A 10,986-nucleotide genomic window follows, 5' to 3' on the forward strand; every position below is an offset into this window, starting at 1 on the left:
TTCTAATGTGCCGCTTCAGAGAGAAGGTGTTCATTAAGTCAAGAATTTCGGTCGGCTACATTCAGTTCTGAATTAATGAAAATCTCTAAAACCATCAAAACTAAGGCAGATTGTAGGAGGACAGTGATGTGAAGTAGTTTATACTCCTTAAACAAGCATCACTTACCTAGGGAGGATAATACCGTTAGAATGAAGCTCTTTCTGGCTGCAGGGAAAGAAAGGCACATTAGAAATGTTCAGACATTTCTGATGTGTTAATGTGTTACTTGAGTTCTGACGCACGGCACTATGATGTTGCATTGTACGGGAAGTAAGCTGCTCTAAAGGCACAGTCCTACTGCTCAAATGTGCACCGAATAGAGGCCCCTGAATACTTACCGAGACGTGTCTGAGCTTCCAGTAGCCGAGTGCATTTATAAAGGAGTCCGCTCTCCCAAACTGGGCAGCAATTCTATGACGGCCCTATTTGGCTACGAACTGGGAGGAGCAATCTGTTTTTTCTACATAATACAGTCACAAATGGCACCTGAAACATAAGGAGGATAAATGGCGACACATGGAGATTTAAAAGAGTCGTCGTCTTTCTGGTCCCAGTGTTGTTCTTTCACCCTTAAAAGGAACTCCTTCAGTGATCGCCCTTCCGTCTCTAGAGATTTAGGGTTAAGAAATTGCATCGATATATTGAATATATCCCTCCGCGTTTGTGTCGTTACTCTTCGGACCCGTTTTCTCACATCCAGTCATGAATGATCCTGTGACGCTGCCAGAAAATAAAGTCGGTACACACACACACACACACACACACACACACACACACACACACACACACACATTTTCAGAACCGCTTGTCCCATATGGGGTCACGGGAAACCGGAGCCTACCCGGCAACACAGGGAGTAAGGCTGGAGAGGGAGGGGACACACCCAGGACGGGACGCCAGTCCGTCACAAGGCACCCCAAGCGGGACTTGAACCCCAGACCCACTGGAGAGCAGGACTGTGGTCCAACCCACTGCACCACCGCACCCCCCATAAAGTCGGTAGTGTAACATTTAATGGTGGCAGTTTTACTCCTGAGGTCAGACTCCAGTCGATAAACGGAGGAAGCGGTGCAGCGCAGTTTGATCGAGGTCTCTCTACACGCTGCAGTCAGTGCTCGGGTCAGTGGCCGAGGCCAGAGCACTGTCACTGTCACCGGGAGGAGAGCGCAGTGACAGAAGGAGGGCGGCAGCTGTCTATCGTTGTTACCCAAAGTGGGCTCTGCTCTCAGTCCCCGCTATCCACATCATATTATTATCATACCATTCTTTCCTTGTCCTTAATCTTGTGTACAAAGATAGGATTGTGTGCATGTTTCTTAATACCTCTTGTGATTGAAGAGGACAGCTTGGCTGGATGTTTATCAATTAGTTTTTCAGAATAAACCCAGTACTTTTCTATTGTCCAAAACATGAAACCAGAAAATAGTGTGAAATCCATGTCAGAGACGCAGTACCTGAAAACTCTGTCCAATATACAGTAATAACAGAAAAAAAAATCACAGCCTGTTAAAAATATAGAAATCATATTTAACACAGTCTGTTAAAAATATAGTGTCAAATCTACGTATTTCATATACAAAGACTAACGATACCTATTTATTACTATCGTGAAAAACACTATTATTAAGACTAGCTATTATTAGCCACTTAGGGAACTGAAGCTCTTCCTGATACAGTATTTAAACGGAGGAGAAAGTACGTTGGTCCAGCTATACTGGGGAAAAGCTCTTTGTTATTTCACCATGTAGCTGACACCTTTCTCCAAAGCAACTTACAAAGATACGCCTCTGTATTAAGCCGCTTACAATGATTCGGCAGTTTATACAATATATATTTATATGTTTTTTTTTTTTTTTTTTTTTTTATGAACAGAAGCAGTAAGTACCTGCTGAAGGGCACCACCGCAGGAGTGACGGTTTGAACCCGGGTTCTTTGTTTGGAAATCAGCAGTTATAACCGCTAAGCCTTTCTCTTCCTATGGCTGTTACTCCTACCCTCAAACAGAACTGAACTGGAGCGCTTTTGAGTCAGAGGTTTGGGTTCAAAAACAGTGTCGCTGAGCATCAGAGTGAAATTGTCATTTTGTTGGCATTGTGTTCATGGGAAATTTAGGAAAGAAATAAAGTAAATATATCATTTCTGCCAAAATTAATCTCATACCCTGGAACGTACTTGTAAAAATAATTTATGTGAATATTCAATGGTCATTTCTATTTAGATTCCAACATCTGAGACTATTATGTGATTAACGATGAAAATAAATCAAATCCAAATCAAATTCAAGACCCTATTTATTGTCTTCAAATGCGTCAATAGAACTCCCTTTTTCCGGACCCATTTCGCCCAAGATCTCTCCAGCTCTTGTACGGTGTAAATGTTCATGCACCGTAACTTCATGAACATCGCCACATAAAGCCTTTTATCAGCCACTACAGCGGCATTGTTTTTACTTGCTTGTGTATCTTAATATTACTTTTAAAAAATATGGTGGGAGGGTATCAGGATTTGTCTATCCTGTGTTTTATGCACCTACTTGAACGATGAACCTCGGTGCAGCAAGCGGTAGGTAACAAACTAGGTTTGCTTGAGACTTTCATGTCTGCAGCTATGTCTCTTTCTCTCAATGTAATGCATAAATTGTAGTTTTGCTGAGATGTACGTCACTTTGGACAAAACCATCTGCTAAATGAATGAATGTAAATGTAAATAATTATGATAATCAAATGATAATCAATTATAAAACTGAGGTCCAGATAACATACATATTTAAACATGCAGACACATGAAAATATAATATTTTCCAGTGTACAGTATTAATTTACTGTAGTTACTGATAGTGTAGCAAGCTAAGTATCGTGGACATTTTCATTGGGTGAGGTCACAGATTTAATAATATTTCTATTTATACATATCGCAGTATTTATTCCTTTTAAGAACATTGGCCTTTGTGAATTGGGCATGAGATAATCCCCCCCCCCCCCCCCCCCCCTTTGTGTCTATTGTTTGCACTCTAATACTCTAATAGAGAAGAGGCCCTTTTCAAAAAATTGTCCACATGACTGCACTTTCACCCTCTGTTTGCTGCATGAATTTTCTGTAAAATTTGAGACAAAAATATACTTTCTGTTTAAACAGGTGTAAGTAGTTAGTGTTTTTGTCTGCAGCAGAATTTACAACGTCCAAGGTAAGAATTCCATCATGTTTGACAGCTGCGTTTATTTGATAAATTGTAGCTTTCTGTAAAAATACGGACAGAAAAGTCCGGAAGGAACTTTTTGGTGCCCTTTCAAAGTTTCTATCAAACATCTACCGGCTCACTGTTCTCCGTCTAGAACTTGTACAGAAAAGTGCGAGAGGCTGCAGACCTTGTCTAGTGCACAGGAAGGCACATTTTATCAGTTTACTGTGATTTGTGTCTCTTAATTTTCCAGGAATTAAGGACACTGCAGGACTACTGGACACTGTAGAATACAGCAACTTTGGGCACGTGGTTCACTTTCTCTTTAGGTTCATGTTGCTAAAGTCAGTATTGTCACCTTAGACCATTATAATTGATATAATCTTGTTTAAAGGGTTTTTAATGTTACATACTGACACAAGACAGTGTATTTCTCTCCATAAAGCCTATTTTACACATATCCACCTTTAGGATTTGTTGTCTCTTAACTTTAACATGGAGCACAAAAGTTCAGAGACAGGACCCAAATCTCACTTTTTCATTGTCAAAGTAAGAAGTTATTTCTCATTTATGACCCCAGCTTTGCTAAGGCACGTATGTGGTCCATGAGATGACTTGAAGTAGCGAACTTTGAGAGATAATAAGTAGCGAATGATGAGTTGTGACACGTGTGATGGATCTAAGATCCCACAAGGATGAGTGCAGCTGTCTCTGCTGTCCCTCCAAGTGGCGCCGAGGTTACTTGTGTTCTTATAGCAGTTATCCGCTGGCGAATAGCTCAACATCGCTGTGCTCTTAAAATACAGACTCGAAAACAGAGTAGGGAAAGGATCCAAATGCAGAGTTTTTACATGAAAAGGGCCGATCAAACTTGGTGTCGTAGGGGAGAAACAGATCAGGACCAAAGAATTGTTTGTGGGATCATGGTCGGGTATGTGCGGCATCTAAGCTGGGCAGGAATTCTCGGGATCAGCACAAAAGGGTAGTTGGGAATGAAGCGGCGTCAATACCGACAGCATATCTTGTGTTCCCCAGCTCCTCGGCGGTGCCTTCCTCCTGTTTACCTGGAATGTGAACTTTGCTCAGGTGTGCTGGCCTCGCCTCCGTAAGGTGCTTGAGGTGGGCTTGAAAAGAAAGCCTTTGGAAATTGTCCGTTTTATTTTCAACTACAGGAAGGCAACTTATTATTTTATAGATGCATCTTTTCCAAGGTTACGTTGGAGTGCTTCTTAGTGGAATACCCTAGAATTGGCTAATTACCAACCAACCAATGTCAACAATTGCTTGTCCCAAATGGGGCCAGGGTGAGCTGGAGCCTACCCAGCAACACAGGGCACAAAGCCAAAGGGAGAAGGGACACATCCAGGACAGGACGCCAGTCTGTCACAAGGCACCCCAAGCAGAGCTCGAACCCCAGACCCGCCACACAGCCGGTACCGGCCAAACCCGCCATGCCACCACACCCCCCTATTGGCTACTTAAACGTGACTAAATTTGAAGAAAATTTGTAACAGCTAAAGATATATAAACCAATTTACAGTTAATAAATAGAGATTTTTTAAACTTTTGGGTTAGTTTATTGAGATTTGTGGCTTCCACAGATGGACACTTGTATGGTCAGCAACCCTTCAGTTGTACAAAGTTACAAGCCATAAGCCTAGTTAAAAAAGTAAACAATACTATGTTTACCCCACCCAGAATAAGGTCATCTTACCCTGGAGTCAGGCATGGGGGTAGTGTTCTTAAGCGAAGGCTTGGTGACTGGGCAGCCCACATAACCTGGCAAGGCTCAGCCTGAAAAGGTAATGTGGGGAGGCCATGTGAGCCCACCACCCGCAAGGTCCAACATGGGGGTTGGGTGCAATACCTTTCAGGCAGCAGGAGGGGGTAGAGTGGCACGTGGCGTCATGGACTCTCGCAGCAGATAGTGGCTCTTGGTACATTGAATGTAACTTCATTGAGGAAGGTTCAGAGTATTCAACCTTCTTGGAGAGAGTGGGTGGGGTTCTGAACAGGGCCCCATCTACAGACTCCATAGTCTGACTGGGGGGCTTCAGTGCTCATGTTGGCAATGATTGGGAAATCTGGAGTGGGCTGATTGGGAAGAATCTCTCTTCCTCTCCTTTCCACCTGGTGTGTCAAACATCTCCTCACGCATCGCTGCCTGCCTGTCGGACATCTCTTCATGGATGCATGATCACCACCTCCGACTCAACCTCTCCAAAACAGAGATTCTTTACCTCCCAGCTGGCCTGTCCTCCTGTCATGACCTGTCGATCAAACTGGACAACTCACTCATTTCGCCTAGCTCCTTCGCTAAGAGTCTGGGAGTAACGATCGATGCGAGTCTGTCATTCTCTCAAGATACTGAAGCCACAACCCGGTCCTGCAGATACATCCTGCATAATATTCGTTGGATCCGTCCCTACCTCACTACTGACTCCACCCAACTACTTGTCCAGGTCATGGTGACATCCCATCTGGATACTGCAACTCTCTCCTGTGTGGCCTTCCTGCTAATGCCATCAAACCTCTGTAGCTTCTACAGAGTGCTCCTGCACGAGTTGTGTTTGATTTGCCAAAGCGCTCCCATGTATCTCCTCTACTCATCTCTCTGCACTGGCTTTCTATAGCTGCCCATATCAAATTCAAAACCCTGGTTACTGTGTACAAACGCATCAATAGAACTGCTCCCAGCAATTTATAAGACTTAATCAACCAGTACACCCCAGCCAGGCCCCTTCGCTCATCTACTTCTGCTCGCTTGGTGGTCCCGCGCACGAAAGGCAAAGCTTGGAGGTTCTCGATTCTGGGTCCGTTGTGGTGGAATGATCTTCCCCTGTCACTCAGAACTGCGGAAACTCTGTCTATTTTCAAGAAGGGTCTGAAAACTCACCTTTTCCAGATCCACTTTGCCCAAGATCTCTCCAGCTCATTTACGATGTAACTGTTCATGCATCTTAACTCCAGAAGCATCCCCAGATGCAACCTTTATTCAGTCACTACTCTGGCATTGTACTTACTCATTTGTGTATCTTATAATATTTAAAAAAAAATTATAGGAGGGTATCAGGATTTGTCTATCCTGTGTCTTATGCACCTACTCGAACAATGACCCTCGGTGCAGCAAGTGGTAAGGAACAAACTAGGTTTGCTTGAGACTTACATGTCTGCAGCTATGTCTCCTTCTCTTAATGTAATGCATAAATTGTACTTTTGCTGAGATGTACGTCGATTTGGACAAAAGCATCTGCTAAATGAATAAATGTAAATGGCTTGCCCGATCTAAATGCAAATGGTGAAATGTTATTGGACTTCTGTGCTAGCTGTAGTTTGTCCATAACAAACACCACGTTTGAGCACACACTGGCTGAAACCACTTGTCCCAAGCTGAATCGGGGCCGCGGCAAACCAGAGCCTAACCTGGCAACACAGAGTGCAAGGCTGGAGGGGACACACACACACCCAGGATGGGGCACCAGTCCGTCGCAAGGCACCCCAAGCAGGTCTTGAACACCAGACCTGCCAGAGAGCAGGCACAGGCCGAACCCGCAGCACCACCGCATCCCCCATCTTTGAACACAAGGATGCTCATAAGTGTACTTGGTACCAGAGCTCCTTTGGCCAAAGGTCAATGATTGACTTTGTAGTTGTTTCATCTGACTTGAGGCCTTATGTTCTGGACACTCGGGTGAAGAGAGGTGCTGAGCTGTCAACTAATCACCATCTGATGGTGAGCTTGATCAGATGGCGGGAAAAACTGACAGACAGACCCAGTAGACCCAAGCGAATAGTGAGGGTGTACTGGGAACGACTGTCAGAATGATTTTAACTCCCACCTCCTTGAGAACTTCTCCCATATCCCAGAGGAGGTAAGGGACATGGAGTCTGAATGGACCCTGTTCAAAACCTCCATTGCGGAGGCAGCCAGGTGCAGCTGTAGCCAAAAGTTTGATGGTGCCAGTCACAGCGGCAACCTGAGAACCCGCTGGTGGACAGTGGTAGTGAGGGAAGCTGTCAAGCTGAAGAAGAAGCCTTTAGGGCCTGGTTGGCTCTGGGGTGTCTTGACTCAGCAGATGGGTACCAGCAGGCAAAAAGGTGGCTGCGGCTGTGGTTGCAGAAGCAAAATCCAGAGCATGAGAGGAGTTTGGAGAGTCCGTGGAAAGTGACTTTCAGTCGGTCTCAAAGAGGTTCTGGAGAACCATCCAGCGGCTCATGGGGGGATTGGAGGAGCTTCACTCAAGCTGTGCTCAGCAAAGGTGGAGAAACTCTGACCTCAAATGAGGACACTGTCAGGAGGTGGAAGGAGCACTTTGAGAAACTCCTAAACCTGAAAAATATGCCTCTCTTGCAGGAGTCAGGGCCAGAGGCTTCCAGGGTATCAGAGTCCATTTCCCTTGTGGAAGTCACTGAGATAGTTGGAAAGCTCCACAGTGGCAAAGCACCGGTGGTGGATGAGATTTGCCCAGAACTGTTTAGGGCCCTAGGTGTGATGGGACTGACATGGTTGACACGTCTCTGCAATGTTACATGGACCTCGGGGACAGTGCCTTTGGATTGGCAAACTGGAGTGGTGGTCCCTATCTTTAAGAAAGGGGACCAGAAAGTGTGTGCCAACTATTGGGGTATCACACTTATCAGCCTCCCTGGGAAAGTCTGTGCCAGGGTGCTGGAAAGGAGGCTCTGGCCGCTAGTTGAACCTCGGACTGAGGAGGAACAATGCGGACCAGCTTTTTACCCTCTTGCAGATAATTGAGGGGACATGGGAGGGGACTTGGAGAAGGCTTATGACCGTGTTCCCCAGGAAATTCTGTGGAGGGTGCTTAGGGAAGATGAGGTACCGGGGCCACTACTGCAGGCCATTCGGTCTCTGTACATACGGAGACAAAGCTGTGTCTGCATACTCGGCATTAAGTCAGGCCTGTTTAATGTGGGTATTGGACTCCTCCAAGGTTGTGCCTTGTCTCCACTCCTGTTTGTGGTTTTCATGGACAGGATATCAAGCCGCAGTCGAGGCCAGGAGGGCATTCTGTGTGGGAGTCGGAAGGTAACGTCTCTGCTTTTTGTGGATGATGTTGAGCTTTCAGCCCCGTCACATGGTTGCCTCCAACACGCACTGGAATGGTTTGCAGCCGAGTGTGAAGCAGTTAGGATGAGGATCAGCACCTCCAAGTCTGAGTCCATGGTTCTCTCAAAAAAGGATGGCATGCCCCCTCCAGGTAAGGGGAGAGAATTTGCCCCAGGTGGAGGAGTTCAAGTATCTTGGGGTCTTGTTCACGAGTGAGGGGAGAAGGGAGCGTGAGATTGATCACAGACTGGGAGCAGCGGCAGCAGTAATGCAGTTGCTGTACCGGACTGTAGTGGTGAAAGGGGAGCTGAGCCATAAGGCAAAAACTTTTTATTTACCGGTCGGTCTACATCCCTACCCTCACCTATGGTCATGAATTCTGGGTAATGATCGAAAAAATAAGATCACGGATACAAGCAGCTGAAATGAGTTTTCTCCGCAGGGTGGTGGGACTCACTTTCCATGACATAGTGAGGAGTTTTTTCTATCCGGGATGAACTCGGAGTAGAGCCTCTACTCCTCTGCATTAACAAGAGCCAGTTGGAGTGGTTCAGGCATCTGGAAAAGATTCCCCTTGGGTGCCTCCCTTTGGAGGTATACCAGACACAGTCAACTGGGATGAGACCCCGAGGTCGGCTCAGGACCTGCTGGAAAGATTCCATCTCCCAGTTAGCCTGGGAGTAGCTGGGGATCCCCCGGGTTGAGCTGGAAGTTGCAAGGGACAGAAACGTCCGGGCTTTTCTACTCTCCCTATTGCTACCGCAACCCAAGAAGGACAAGCGGTTGAGAAAATGGATGGATGGATGGAAGCCTGGTTAAGAAGTGGCAACATGAGAAACCATCTGTTTGCAGGATATTTCATTGAAATCAGTTATTTACTAGACGAAGAAAAAACGCAACGAGCCTTCAGCAAACATCCAGCAAACATTTTTAACACAGTTAAAGTTATCTGATGGATGGCAAAATGATCAGGACAGAGTTACACCACCTCTGTATGTCATTATCCATCCATCCATTTTCATGAACTGCTTGTCATGATCAGGGTCACAGTGGTCTGGACCCTATCCCAGAATCACTGGGCACAACACAGAGCACTTGGAGGAAACCCACACAGCCACAGGGGAAACATGGAAACTCCACACCTACTGAGCTGGATTCAGACCTACCCCCGCACAGCACAGTTTCTGTGAAGCAGCAGCGCCACCTGCTGCACCACCGTGCTGCCTCAACATGTTGTCGGCTACGGAAGAATATGTAGCAGTTCCTCTACTTGTACTTGGATCTCTAGAAATATGTATCTTTTACAGAGAAAAAACATAATTTAATAATTGCAAGATGGTGTGCAACTGGCCTTCATGTTTCAGAGATATTTGTCAAAAAATTATAGTCACTGAAATCAATGGACAATTTGTTTTACATTTATGCAAATTCTCCTGTTAGCAGAAAATGCATGAAAAAATGTAAAATATATTTAATTTAGTCTTTTGTGTTTTTTAGAAAAGTTCATTATAAAATCCTTTTTTAATTAACTCACAGTTGGGATCTGAAAAATTCAATTAACCAAATTTTTAGCTGAAGGTTGTAACTTGTAGTTTGAGCATTTATTTTATTTGATTTTAACACGCACATTGTCTGAAACCGCTTGTCCCGGCAAACTGGAGCCTAACTCGGCAACACAGGCCACAAGGCAGGAGGGGGAGGGAACGCGAGTTGATTTAAACAGAATATATTTTTGTAAAACATAAGCCTGTTTTACTTAGAATGGTCACCAATCAAGCCTGAGAGGCACATTCATATTTTTTATTTCTTTGGTTTCTTATAGGGGGTGCGGTGGCGCAGTGGGTTGGACCACAGCCCTGCTGTCCAGTGGGTCTGGGGTTCAAGTCCCACTTGGGGTACCTTGTGAGGGACTGGCGTCCTGTCCTGGGCGTGTCCTCTCCAGCCTTAGGCTCTGAGTTGCTGGGTTTGGCTCCGGTTCCCTGTGACCCTCTATGGGACAAGTGGTTCTGAAAGTGTGTGTGTGTGTGTGTGTGTGTGGTTTCTTATAGTCAACAATGAAAGTGAATTATTACAGCATTTCAAATGTCTGTTTTTAAATAATGACTTACATCTTTGCATAACTTTTGTGTCCCTCTCCTGGAGGTGATTCTGCCGTAGTGCTTGTCGGAAAAGCAGAGAGTGAAAATAACAAAAACCCTGCAGTAAATATTGACTGCAAATTTTTGCTGATGCACGTCTCTTTGGTCACTAACCCTTTTCTTCGGTTGGTTTTCCAGGCACACAAAGTACCCCACTCGGAGAGCCCAGCTCAAGGACACAGATGCAATGTGAGCTGTGCCTTGGCTCACCGTGGTAATGTACTGCAGAACAGAGTAACTTCAGAAGGAAGGTAAATACGTAAACAGTGCATAAGAACACAAAGTAAAATGTCACATGTTTAGCCTCCAAGTATCACTGTAACAATATCTGTACCTGACACTAGTACCATAGTGCTTTTTACATGACTGAATGGTGATGCAGTAAAAAAGCAAAGTTTAGAGCACCTAAACAAGAGGACCTCAGTTTGTTTGCAATATCAAGAAGACCCAAAGCACAAGACTTTTCAGCTGCAAATTCATTAATTTATTCTAAAGAAGGGAAAAGGGCAAAGGAGCAAATGCACACAAGGTAAGGATTTCCACAAAGGCTCCGCCAAGAGCG

Source organism: Scleropages formosus, chromosome 7, assembly GCF_900964775.1.
Source record: "Scleropages formosus chromosome 7, fSclFor1.1, whole genome shotgun sequence".
NCBI lineage: Eukaryota > Metazoa > Chordata > Actinopteri > Osteoglossiformes > Osteoglossidae > Scleropages > Scleropages formosus.